Source organism: Choloepus didactylus, chromosome 1, assembly GCF_015220235.1.
Source record: "Choloepus didactylus isolate mChoDid1 chromosome 1, mChoDid1.pri, whole genome shotgun sequence".
NCBI classification, from domain to species: Eukaryota; Metazoa; Chordata; class Mammalia; order Pilosa; family Megalonychidae; genus Choloepus; species Choloepus didactylus.
Genome location: NC_051307.1, coordinates 13,803,020 through 13,815,807, shown reverse-complemented (window position 1 = coordinate 13,815,807; position 12,788 = coordinate 13,803,020). Strand labels below are relative to the sequence as shown.

Below are 12,788 nucleotides of genomic sequence, written 5' to 3'. Positions count from 1 at the left end.
TTCAGGTATTTACTTCTAGCTATTCCAATACACTAAAACCTAAAAAGAGATATCTATATATTGCATAAGAATGCCTTCCAGAGTGACCTCTCGACTCCATTTGAAACCTCTCAGTCACTGAAACTTCATTTTGTTTCATTTCGCATCCCCCTTTAGGTCAAGAAGACTTTCTCAATTCCACAATGCTGGGTCCAGGTTCATCCCTGGGAGTCATATCCTGCATTACCAGGGAGATTTGCACCCCTGGGAGTCAGGTCCCATGTAGAGGGGAGAGGGCAGTGAATTCACCTGCTGAGTTGGCTTTGCTAGGAGAGAGAGGCCACATCTGAGGAACAAAGAGGCACTCTAGGGGAGACTCTTAGGCACAACCACAAGTAGGCTTAGCCACTCCCTTTGCAGCAATAAGCTTCATAAGGGCAAGCCCCAAGATCAAGGGCTCAGTACATCAAACTGTTAGTCCCCAATGTTTGTGAGAACATCAGCAACAAACCAAGTGAGGATGTTCAACATCTTCTCCCCCTCCCCCAGCTCCTCAGGGGGACCCTGCACATATATTTTTATTTTCTGCCAAAATTACTTTGAGATGTAATGCTATTTCACACTAACCTGTGTATGTTTCACTTTTAACTAACTTTTGTGCTACGGTGTGAGAAATGGGTTGGGGTTCATTTCTTTCCATGTGGATAGCTAGCTGACCCAACACCATTTATTGAAAAGATCATTGTCTTAGTTTGCCAGGGCTGCTATAAAAAAATACCACAGATTGGTTGGTTTAAACAACAGGGATTTATTATCTCACAATTTTGGAGGCTAAAAGTCCAAAATGAAGGTATCAGCAGGCCATGCTTTCTCCAAGGTAGGTTTTGGTGGTAGTTTGCTGGCAATCAAACCTGGCCATCCCTGCCTCTATCACATGGCATCTGTCTCCTGTCTTCTCCTCACTCCCACCACCCAGTCCAAAGGTCCTTCACTTGCAAGGACTCCAGACATACTGGATTAAGGTCCACCCACCTGGATCCATTTTCACCTCATCTTAATAGAAACTTTGAAGATCTTATTTACAAATGAGCTCACATGCACAAGACCAGGGCTTAGGACTTAAACATGTCTTTGTGTGGGACATGATTCCACCCCCAACAAGCATCCTTTCTCTGACTGAATTACAGTGGCACCTTTGTCGTAAATGGATATGCATAAAATCTGTTTTGGGACTCCCTATTATATCCAAAAATGTTGAAAATAAGTGTAATAATGCCTTATTTCTCACCTAGGGAGGAAAGCATTCATTATCTCATCATAAAGTATGACATTAGTTGTATGTTTTTAGAAATGCTGTTTTTCAGATTTAAGAAGTTTCTTTCTGTATCAGTCAGGATTCTCTAGAGAAACATAACCAATAGGATATATATGTATATAAATACAAAGAGATTTAGCTTAGGGGATTTGCTCAAGCAATTGAGGGAGCTGGCAAGACTGATATCTGTAGTGCACACTGGCAGGCTAGTAACTTGGGCAAAAGCTTATGTTGCAACCTTCCTCCCTCTCTCCCTCCCTCCCTTCCTTCCTTTCTTCCTTCTTTCCTTCCTTTTCTTTTTGATTTTGCAATTTTGGGTCTGAAACCTGAAACCTCAGACAGGAGTTGAAGTATTCTTGAGGCAGAATTTCTTCTCAGTGTTTGCTCTTAAGGTGTTTAATTGATTGGATGAGCCACATTATCAAGGGTAAATCTTTTATTAAACTTAACTGATTGTAGATATTAATTACACCTACAAAACACATTCACAGAAATGTCTAAACTAGTATTTGACCAAACAGCTGAGCACAATAGCCTAGCAAAGTTAACATATAAAATTAACCATTCTAGTCCTAGTTTGCTGAGAGTATTGTTTTTAATGAATCATTTGTTGAATTTTACCAAATTCTTTATCTGTGTCTGTTGAGATAATCATATGGGTTTTCTCCTTTATTCTGTAAACATGATGAATGATACTGCATTCTTGGAATAAACCCCATTTGATCATGATGTGTTACTCCTTTTAAATATTGTTGCATTCAGTTTGCTAGCTTTTTGTTTAGGATTTTTATGTCTTTGTTTATGAGATAATTGCCTATGATTTTTCTTTCTTGTAATGTCTTTGTCAGGGTGTTCCTTCTGTCTCTATTCTCTGGATAAATTTGTGTACATTTGGTATTATTTTTTTCCTCAAAGTTTTAAAGTAATTCACCAGTGGAGCCATCTGAGCCTGGAGTTTTCCTTGTGGTAAAGTTTTAAAATGAATTGATTCAGTTTCTTTAACAGATCTATGACTACTCAGATTTTCTATTTCTTCTGGTGTAAATTTTATGAAGTTGTTTTTAAAAAGAAGTTTGCCAGGGTTGGCCACTGCTCAAACTTGGGCTCGGGCTCCAGCTCCTGGCGGCCTGTTGACAGTGGCGGTGGCCTTGGTGCAAGGAGATTGGCATCCTGGCTGCCTCAGTTCAGAGCATGCTGCCAGTCCTCTCCCAGCACCTAGGAGAGGAGTTGGGTGGCCTGAAGATGCCCTGCCCTCCTGTTTCATTGGCCCAGTGGATGAGCGGGCAATTGCTAATCGAGTTATTATGAGTCTGCTAAACTGTGAAAACAGCTGTGGATCCAGCCAGCCAGAAAGTGACTGTTGTGTTGCCATGGCCAGCTTCTGTAGTGCCACAGCCAAAGATGACAGTGTGAGTGGAACTGCCAGCACAGGAAACCTCTCTGGCTCCTTTATGGAAGAGATCCAGGGACATGATGTGGAGTTAACCCACCCCTGGAAAGCAAGTATGAACGTCCCATCTGCTTGATGGCATTACGGGAAGCAGTGCAAACACCATGTGGCCATAGGTTCTGCAAAGCCTGCATCATCAAATCAATAAGGGATGCAGGTCACAAATGCCCTGTTGACAATGAAATACTGCTGGAAAATCAACTTTTTCCTGACAGTTTTGCAAAATGAGAGATTGTTTCTCTGATGGTGAAGTGTCCAAATGAAGGCTGCTTGCACAAGATGGAACTGAGGCATCTAGAGGAGCATCAAGCACATTGTGAGTTTGCTCTTATGGATTGTCCCCAATGTCAACATCCCTTCCAAAAATACCATCTTCTCAAAGAGTGTCCAAGGAGACAGGTTTCTTCTGTGAACTGTGCTATATCAATGGTATTTGAAGATAAAGAGATCCACGACCAGAGTTCTCCTTTGGCAAATGTCATCTGTGAATACTGTAGTACCATACACATCAGAGAAGAGAGGCCTAATCATTATGATCTAGACTGCCCTACAGCCCCAATTCCATGCACCTTCAGTACCTTTGGTTGCCATAAAGGATGCAGAGGAATCACTTGGCATGCCACCTATAGGAGAACACCCAGTCACACATGAGAATGTTGGCCCAAGCTCTTCAGAATCTAAACCTGGCTTTAACTTCCATCCTGCAATGTGATATGCTTCCATACGATTCTGCCTCTCTGTCTTGGGCTCCTTCTGGGTGTTATGCAGAGGTCCACAATTTCCAAGAAACCATTCAGCAGTTAGAGGGTCGCCTTGTAAGACAAGACCACCAAATCCAGGAGTTCACTGCTAAAATGGAAACTCAGAGTATGTATGTAGGTGAGCTCAAATGAACTATTCGACAAAACTTGAGGACAAGTTGCTGAAATAGAAGCCCAGCAATCCAATGGGATTTACTTCTGGAAGATTAGCAACTTTGGGATGCACCTGAAATCTCAAGAAGTAGAGAAATCTGTTGTCATTCATAGCCCTGGATTCTACACTGGCAAACCCGGCTACAAACTCTGCATGCACCTGCACCTTCAGTTACCAACTGCTCAGTGCTGTGCAAACTACATATCACTCTTGCTCACACAATGCAAGGAGAGTATGATAGCCTTGGCCCTTCCAGGGTACTATACGCCTTACAATTCTTGATCAGTCTGAAGCACCTATAAGGCAAAACTAAGAAGAGATAATGGATGCCAAACCAGAGCTGCTTGCCTTCCAGTGACCCACAATTCCACGGAACCCTAAAGGTTTCAGCTATGTGACTTTTATGCATCTGGAAGCCCTAAGACAAAAAGCCTTCATTAAGGATGATACTTTACTAGTATGCCATGAGGTCTCTACCCGCTTCGACATGGGTAGCCATCAGAGAGAGGGCTTTCAGTCATGAAGTACTGATACAGGGGTATAGATTCCCTTCACTCATCCAGAAAAACTGTATGAAGAAAGCAGTGCCTTTCCTTGCCCCGTTCTCAATAATAATGCACAAACAACAAAATAGTGGGAAAGATGTAATATTTATCAGTGAATGATGGTCACTAACCATTTCTTCCTGCTACGAATGTCAGAGACAGCTTTTTCTTTGGAATCTACATGCTCCATGCTTTTTCAGAAATGTTACATCAGAAGTGCCTTTGGCATGTTACAGCTATATTGTCAATTAGTACACCTCTTTGTTGTACTTTCACGGGCCTTTGGTTCATTGTATTGTATTCTCAAAAAGCCCAGAGTTGGAGTACTAAAGCTCAAAGCTTCCTTCTCCCAAAATAAGGATTTTCCTTAAAACTTCAGTCTTAATTTTTTAGTATTGTATGTAATATACTAAACTTGAGAATCACTACCACCTTGTGCTGGTGCCAGAGAGACTAGTTATTACTAGAGTCAAGTTCTCATTTTATTTGACTTCCTATAGATTTCAAAGACTTTGAACCATAATCCTCGGAAAGCTTAAGTTCTCATTCACCACCCCACCCCCCATAGTGTTATTAAGGATATTCAGGGTCCAGTTTAAACCCTAAACGTAACCTTACTTATTTAGTGCAAACATGTCATCTATTGAATAATACTTACTGTTTTATTCTGCCTGCCTATATATTTCCTTGAGGCCATGAAGTTGCATCTGTAATGCTGAGAACCATATGGATACCAACTGCTCTGTGCCCCTTTTTGTCTATTTGTTGCTGGGCAAACTCCACAGCTCTGAATATGATCTCTCTTATGATAAGGAAAAGCACATACCACACAATTACCAACATAAAGGTTAAGAATGACTCAACCAGTCAACCAATGTGACATCTTGCTCATGGTGATGGAAACTGTGTGGACCATAAATTTTCAGCTCTTTGAACAGCCTCTGGTTTAGTTCAATTAAACAGAACAAAATTGATTTACTGAAACAGAATTTCTTAATACTTGGGAGATCATTGGGGTATCTGAGAAGCCACCAAATTGAGGTTGGAAATCATAGTGGTTATATCATGACTTAGGTTGAATAGATAGCTTTAGTCCAACAACTTCTGAAGAAGTTCCTGTGGAAAGTACTGAAGTGGCCAAGTGTTCCTAATAAGGAGAGATGATTTTTGTGCCATTGTGTAGTTAAGTGCCTATAGCTATCAAATAGAGTGAGATCCAGTTCTCAGAGATCCCCACAACTATTATAGGCCTTGGTGAAGAATTTAAGAGAGCCACCCGCCATGCTGTTTACACAAGATTGTTTAAAGTTGTCTGACTGTGGGAAGACCATATTGCTCATCACAGAGTCCAAATCAGAGCCCACTGACCAGTATTCAAGATTATCCTTAATTTCAAGAAGCCAGGAGACCTTGGTTCTGGAAAGGAGTCTGGTTTTAAGTTCCAGGCAGACTTGTCATGTGACACGTTGACTACCCCTTTACTTTTCTCTTTACTCCTCTACCCCCTCCCACATTTAGGCTCCTGCTCTGGCAGGTTTAAGTTAATAGAGTGAAAGTAAAGGTCAGGCGGAGATCCTGTTCAATTCCTGACAGTTTGTGTCCCTTAGCTACTATAGCGTCTAACTAGCTCCTGAAACTCATTGCAGAACCACCTTCTAGGTAGGGAAAACTGCATTGCTGCTCTTCCCGTGACTGTTTTTCAGTGAATTATTGTCAAATAATTGTCAAATTCCATTTTAAAAGTAAATGGTAGTTATTTTTGTATTTGCACAGAAAAAGGAAATATACTAAACTGTTTAAAAAAAAAAGTTTGCCCATTCTATCCAGTTGGGCAAACTTACTGGTATAAAGACAACTAGCCTTCCATTGTCTTTTAAATGTCTGAAGGATCCATAGTAATACCTTCTTTTTCATTCGTGATGTTGCTAATTTGTCTTCTTTTTTTCTTGTTAGTCTTGCTGAGTGTTTACATATTTTATTTTTTTAAAAAAACCGAATTTCAGTTTTGTTGATTTTCTCTACTGTGCCTCTTCTTTCATTTCACTTAAATTTTAAAAAAATTTCTTTCCTTCTGTTTTTGTGTTTAATTTGTTGTTTTCCTAGCTTCTTAAGATTCAAGCTTTTATGATGAAATTAGTCTTTTATTTTTCTGAGGCATACATTTAAAGCAATAAACTACCCATTAAGATTCAATAAATCATCCTCTCCTTATTACTTATTTCAAAATGTTTTAGAATTTCTAGTGTGATTTCTTCTTTGACCCATAGGTTTTAAATAAGTGTGTTGCTTTATTTTCAATCATTTGGGGGATTCTCTAGTTTTCTATCAATTATGTCTTGTTTAATGCCTCTGTGATCAGAAAACATAATCTGTTTGATTTCAAGTCTTTGAAATTTGTCGAGACTGCCTTATGGGTGAGAGTATGATTTAATTTGACCAATGTTCCATGTGTACTCAAAAGAATGTGTAGTTGTTGGTGAAATGCTGTGTATGTTAGTGAGCCCAGACTGGTTCATGGTGTTGTTCAAGTATTCTGTACCATTATTGATTTTTATTTCTTCTTTTGTCACTTATTGAAAGAAGCGTATTAAAATCTCCAACCATGATTGTTGATTTGCTATTCCTTCTTTTAATTTTGTTTAATTTATTTTGAAATTATGTTATTAGGCATACACAAATGTCAGATTCTTAGGTTTTCTCATTGAATTAATTCTTTTAACATAATAAAACATCTCCTTTTGTCTCTAATTATACATCCTGTCTTAAGTGTAATGCAGTGGCATAAAGTAAATTATATTTGGTGCTTCATTTTCTTGCCTGGCCTGGTCATAAGTTCCCCCTTTGACTGGCCACCCCAGTCAGCCATGTCCTGGCACACCACATCTAGCAAAGCCTGTACCTCCACATGGTCTGGGTAATGAGAGCTGCCCTCAGCTTCTCCAAATGGCCCTTGCCACTTCTGCCTCTCCACTGCATAGATTAAAGCTGCCAATCCCAGCATCTGCAGGAAAATCCCACTCCTCCCCTCTGGGTCACAATATAATGAGCCCAGGACCTATACATTCTTCTTCTCTCCACCCTCCACTGACTCCCATGGAAACTGAGGTTAGTCAGCCCCAGGCCCCTCAACTGTTCTCCTTCCCCCCTTTCCCCTTTCCCTCTTTGATCTGATAAAGTTATCCTTTCATGCATTCTTGGCTGTCTGGTCATCTGTGTTTGCATCTCATCAGCTGAAGAACTTCCATATAACATCAAAAACCTGTACTTTTTCTGATATTAATATAGCTACACCAAATTTCTTTTAGTGAGTATTGCATGGTGTAATTTTCTATCCTTTCTCTCACATTCTAACTTTGTCCTTATGTTTAATGTGTGGTTGTTGTAAACATATACTTGGGTCTCAATTCTCTTTATTTAGTCTGACAACGTTTTCTTTTAATTGGAGTATTTTGTATTTAAGTATTAAGCAATTACTAATATAATTGCATTAAGTTCTAACATCTTGTATTTTTTTTATTTGTCCCATCTGTTCTGTTCGTTTGTTCCTCATTTCCTGCCTTTTTGAGGATTAATCATGTGTTTTCCTATCCCTTTTCTTATCTACTAGATTTTTTTAAATTTTATTTTATTTTATTTTTATTTTTAATTTTTTAAATATTCATTTTATTGAGATATATTCACATACCATACAATCATACAAAACAAATCGTACATTCGATTGTTCACAGTACCATTACATAGTTGTACATTCATCACCAAAATCAATCCCTGACACCTTCATTTGCACACATACAAAAATAACAAGAATAATAATTAAAGTGAAAAAGAGCAATTAAAGTAAAAAAGAACACTGGGGGCCTTTGTTTGTTTCCTTCCCCCATTTTTCTACTCATCCATCCATAAACTAGACAGAGGGGACTGTGGTCCTTATGGCTTTCCCAATCCCATTGTCACCCCTCATAAGCTACATTTTTATACAACTGTCTTCAAGATTCATGAGTTCTGGGTTGTAGTTGTTAGTTTCAGGTATCTACCACCAGCTACCCCAATTCATTAGAACCTAAAAAGAGTTGTCTATATTGTGCGTAGGAGTGCCCACCAGAGTGATCTCTCGGCTCCTTTTGGAATCTCTCTGCCACTGAAGCTTATTTCATTTCCCCCTTTTGGTCAAGAAGATGTTCTCCATCCCACGATGCCAGGTCTAGATTCCTCCCCAGGAGTCATATTCCATGTTGTCAGGGAGATTCACTCCCCTGGGTGTCTGATCCCACGTAGGGGGGAGGGCGTCTACTAGCTTTTAAACTATATTGTGTGATTACCCTAAAAATTTCATTTTGCATCCCTAACTTATAACCTTCCACCTTAAGTTTGTACTTTTGCCTCTTAATTAATAATGCAATAATCTTGCAACCGTTTGTCTATTTACTCCCTCCCACATTTTTGAATATTATTGTCATATAACTTTACTTCTCTATATATTATAAAGCTCACAAAACGTTATTTTGTATGTGTGTGCTGCAAACAGAAAATATTATTTTCTCTTTTCTCACTTATTTATTCTTTCCAGTGTTCTTTGTTCTGAAATTCAGTACTTCCACCTAAGAACATTTTCCTCCAGCTTGAAAAAATATCTGTTAACATTTCAGGTAGTACTTCTGCATTGGGGATGATGTCCTCTCAGCTTATTTTTGTTTTGCCCCTGAAAATATTATTTTGTCTTCATATTTGAATGATCTTTCTGCTAGACATAGAATTTTAGCTTGATATAATTTTTTCCTTTCAGCACTTTAGAGATATCATCCTACTGTATTCTGGCTTCTGTGGTTTGTCTTGAAAAGTCTACCATCAATTTTCATTTATTTGTTTTTAAAATTTTAATTAATATATTTTTTTAGGGTAGGACATTTTTCTTTCTTTTCTTTTCATCAATTTTAACATTACTCCCTGGAAGGTAATGTATTTTTTTTTTTTTTTTTTTTTTTTTTTTTTGTATAGCTCCCTTGAAGATTTTCTCTTTGTCTTTGGTCTTCAGGTGTTTAAGTAGGTTGTGTCTTAAGTAGTCCTCTTTTTATTTATCCTCCTTGGGGTTCACTGAGGCCCTGGACCAATGAGTTGATGTTTTTCATTAGTAGTAGAATATTCTTGGTCATGATCTCTTTAAACATTGCTCTGCCCTTATTTCTACCGTCTGTGGCTGCAACTATACATATATTAGAACTTTTGACTGTGTCCCACATATTGTTTAAGTTCTATTGTGTCCTTTCCATTTATTTTTCTCTCTGTGCTTTATATTGGATATTTCTATTAATCTATTTTAGAGTTTGCTAATCTTGTCTTCTGCTCTATACAGTCTTTTTTCAAAACCAATGAGTTCTTAATTTAAGGTATTGTATTCCAGTTGTAGAATGCCCATTTGATTACCTATATGGATTCTAATTATTTTCTTTAGCGTATTTGTCTTTTTTTTTTTTTTTTTCATAGAGGCTCCATAAGATGTCTTCCTCCAGTGAGGGCTGCCCTTTCTTTCTGTTAGGCGGATAGGTGAAGAACGGACCACTTTAATTTGGTTGGGACTGGATTCTGACTTATCAGATGCATTCTGCCTCCTCTGGTTTGCCTTGAAAGTTCTGCCTTTTGGAGGTTTTGAGCTAAGCAACCATCTCGAGCAGGTTTAAATTTGGCAAATGTTTGGCAAATTTGTTGTGGAGAAGATTAATCCCTATGTTTTGCAGGCCCTCTCCCTCTTACCGGACTTTGTTTCCTAAGTGCCTACAAACCCTGGATGATATTTCACCCTTCCTTTCTGGCTCAGCCTCCAGCATCTTGCACCACCCCAGAACACAGCACAGGTCTTGTGGGAGTGGGGGGCGATGAGCCTTGGTTTTGGGCTCTTCTAACTTCCAATCATTACGATAGCTAACAGTTCTGCTAGTTTCCCTCCTCGTGTGGAGTCCCTCTGTTTGAGCCAAGCTGAGTTAGCTCACATCCAGCAGGTGATTGTCAGCTCATCTAGGAAGGGCTCTTCCTTCTCTGGAATTTTTGTTTATCTAGTCCTTGCTGCTTCCATAGTTCTCCACTGTCCTTAAAATATGATTATTTCAAATTTAAGTGATTTTTGTTGTTACTGAGTATTGCTCTTTCTAACTTACTGCTGGATTCTACCTGGAAGCCCAAGTCCCCCGTTCTAATATTTTATTTAGTTTTTGCTATTGTTGTTTTGTTTTTTGCTTCAATGTCCATAAGTGAAATTAATTTATGGTGGGTGTTTTTGGTGCAATACTTGTCAGGTTTTGGTACAGTACTTATTACATAAACAGCATTTGAAAAATTTTCTCTTAAAAATGCTTTGGCACAGTTTAAATGCCATTGGAATTACTGCTTTTTCATGGGCAATCCTGGTTTGGAGCTTTTATCGGCAGAGAGAAGCTTTTGGGCAAACTTCTTTGTTTTTCTATGGGTATTGTTCTATTACATTTTCTATGACTTCTGGAGTCAATTTCAACAAATTATATTTTCTTCTGCGGTAATGTCCAAAATAAACATAATATAAGCCACATTTATAATTTTAAATTTTCTAATAGCCATAGTAAAAAAGTTTTAAAAAAGGTAAAATTAATTTTAACAATATTTCATTTAACCCAATCATTTCAATATGCAATCAATTAAAATATTAATGAGTTATTCTTTTTTTTCTTTATAAATCTTCAAAATCTGGTACACATTTTGCCCTAACACAAATCTTAATTTAGACTAGCAAGTTTCAAATGCCCAATAATCACATCATTGGTGGCTGCTATACTGGAATAAAGCTCAGTTCTAGAACATTATTCTTGTCATCTGTGTTTTCAAGTATATTTGAAAATTTATTTTATTACATTGGACAAAGAATCTACATGATTTGTTTAATTTTCCTGGTTTCTCTGCTGTTTGGATTTATTATATCTGATTTTATATTTTTCTCTTTTTCCTTCCTCTTGATTTGATTAGCCAGAAGTTTATATATTTTGTTGTTTTTCAAAGAAAGAGCTTTTGAATATATTGACTCTTATATATTAATATATTAATTAATTTCTTCAGCCATCCTACCCTCCAGTTTATTGTATTATTTTTTCTAATTTGTTTCTTATGTTGCTTAATTCGTTTATTTTTATGCTTTCTGCTTATTAATAAAAGTATACAAGGCTATGCATTTTCACCAAACACTGCTTTAGCTTTATCACCATAGGTACTGATTATAGTGTCTTTCTTTTTACCACCTTCTGTTATTCTGTGCTATCAGTTTTTTTCTTTGACTCAGCAATTGTTTAGAAGAGTGTTTAAACAGATAGGAAGGGCTTTTTGTTTTCTGATTTTGACATTAATTTCTGTGATAAAGAATGTTTTCTCTTCTATTATTGTCTTTTGGAATTTATGAGGTTTGTTCTGTGGTCACTTGAAAAGAAGATGTTCTCTATTTTCACTGATTTTTCATTTAATTTAGTTCCTCTTTAGCCTTGTTAGTTTTTTTCCACTTGTCCAGTAATAGCTGTGAAGACCTTTCTCTTTGTTTTTGGTATCCTGTTTCACTGTGTTTCACCTAGTTTTACTACGATGTATCTAGGTGTGCATTTATTTTTAATTATCCTTCTCAGCTTTTGTTATTTTTCTTCAATTGACGATTCATCCTACTTCAGTATTGAATCAGATTCAGTCATGATCTCTTTGAATATTACTCAATTCTTTATTTATCAGAACTCCTTTTAGATATATGTTGGTTCTTCTCATTCAAATGTTCTCTGCTTCTCTTTCTTATTTTCTATCTCTTTATTTTTCTGAGCTGCATGTTAGGCAAGTTTCTGTAATTCCAGTTCATTAATATTCTCATTAATGGCAAATAGACTATTCAATACATCAATTGCTTTTCCAATTAAAAGTTTATATGTTTTCTTCCTAAAATTTTCATTTGGTCCCTTGGAAAATATCCCTGTTCTATTTTAATTCTATTCTTATAGTTTATATTTCTTCCTTGATCTTTTTAAACTTGTTCAGTATCTCTTTTATATTGTCCTATTGTCCTTTGGGTTTTGATATGCAATTTTCCTCATTTATTGCATCTTTGGGTTCTCCCTCATGGTGATTCATTTCCTCAGGCAGTTTGCTATTTCTGTTTATCTTCAGTTTAGCTTCATATTTTTATGTGGGGTCTCTGTACCCTGAATTTGGCGACCAACTCTAGAAAATAGTTTGGTGTTTTCCTTTTCCAGGGCCTTTATGGATTTCGTTGGTGCTGAACTACTTTTTACATTGATTTTGTTGCTTGAGGCCACTCTGACATGCAGGTAGTGTGAATTCATACTACAGCCAGTGCTGCCCTGGGTTTTTGATTTCTAGGATTTTTCTCTTTTTCTTCCTTAAAGTCCAAGTGAATAGCTAGCATCCTTGCTACTTCTCAGGCTGGTAGGTGGAATTTTTCTAGTCTTTGTTTTTATGTTAAGTCTGGAGCAATCTTTTGTGAATCCTAGCCCTATGTTATAGCTTAGTTCTTATTCTCTGTGCATTAGGATCTGGCCCAGACTCTGCTTCTATATGGACATTAAATCTGCAA

The 12,788-nt window shown here is 37.4% G+C and overlaps 1 pseudogene; it reads left to right on the top strand.

The window, feature by feature from the left end:
- Nucleotides 1-2,598: 2,598 nt before the first annotated feature.
- Nucleotides 2,599-4,203, top strand: LOC119509843 (annotated as a pseudogene).
- Nucleotides 4,204-12,788: the final 8,585 nt, after the last annotated feature.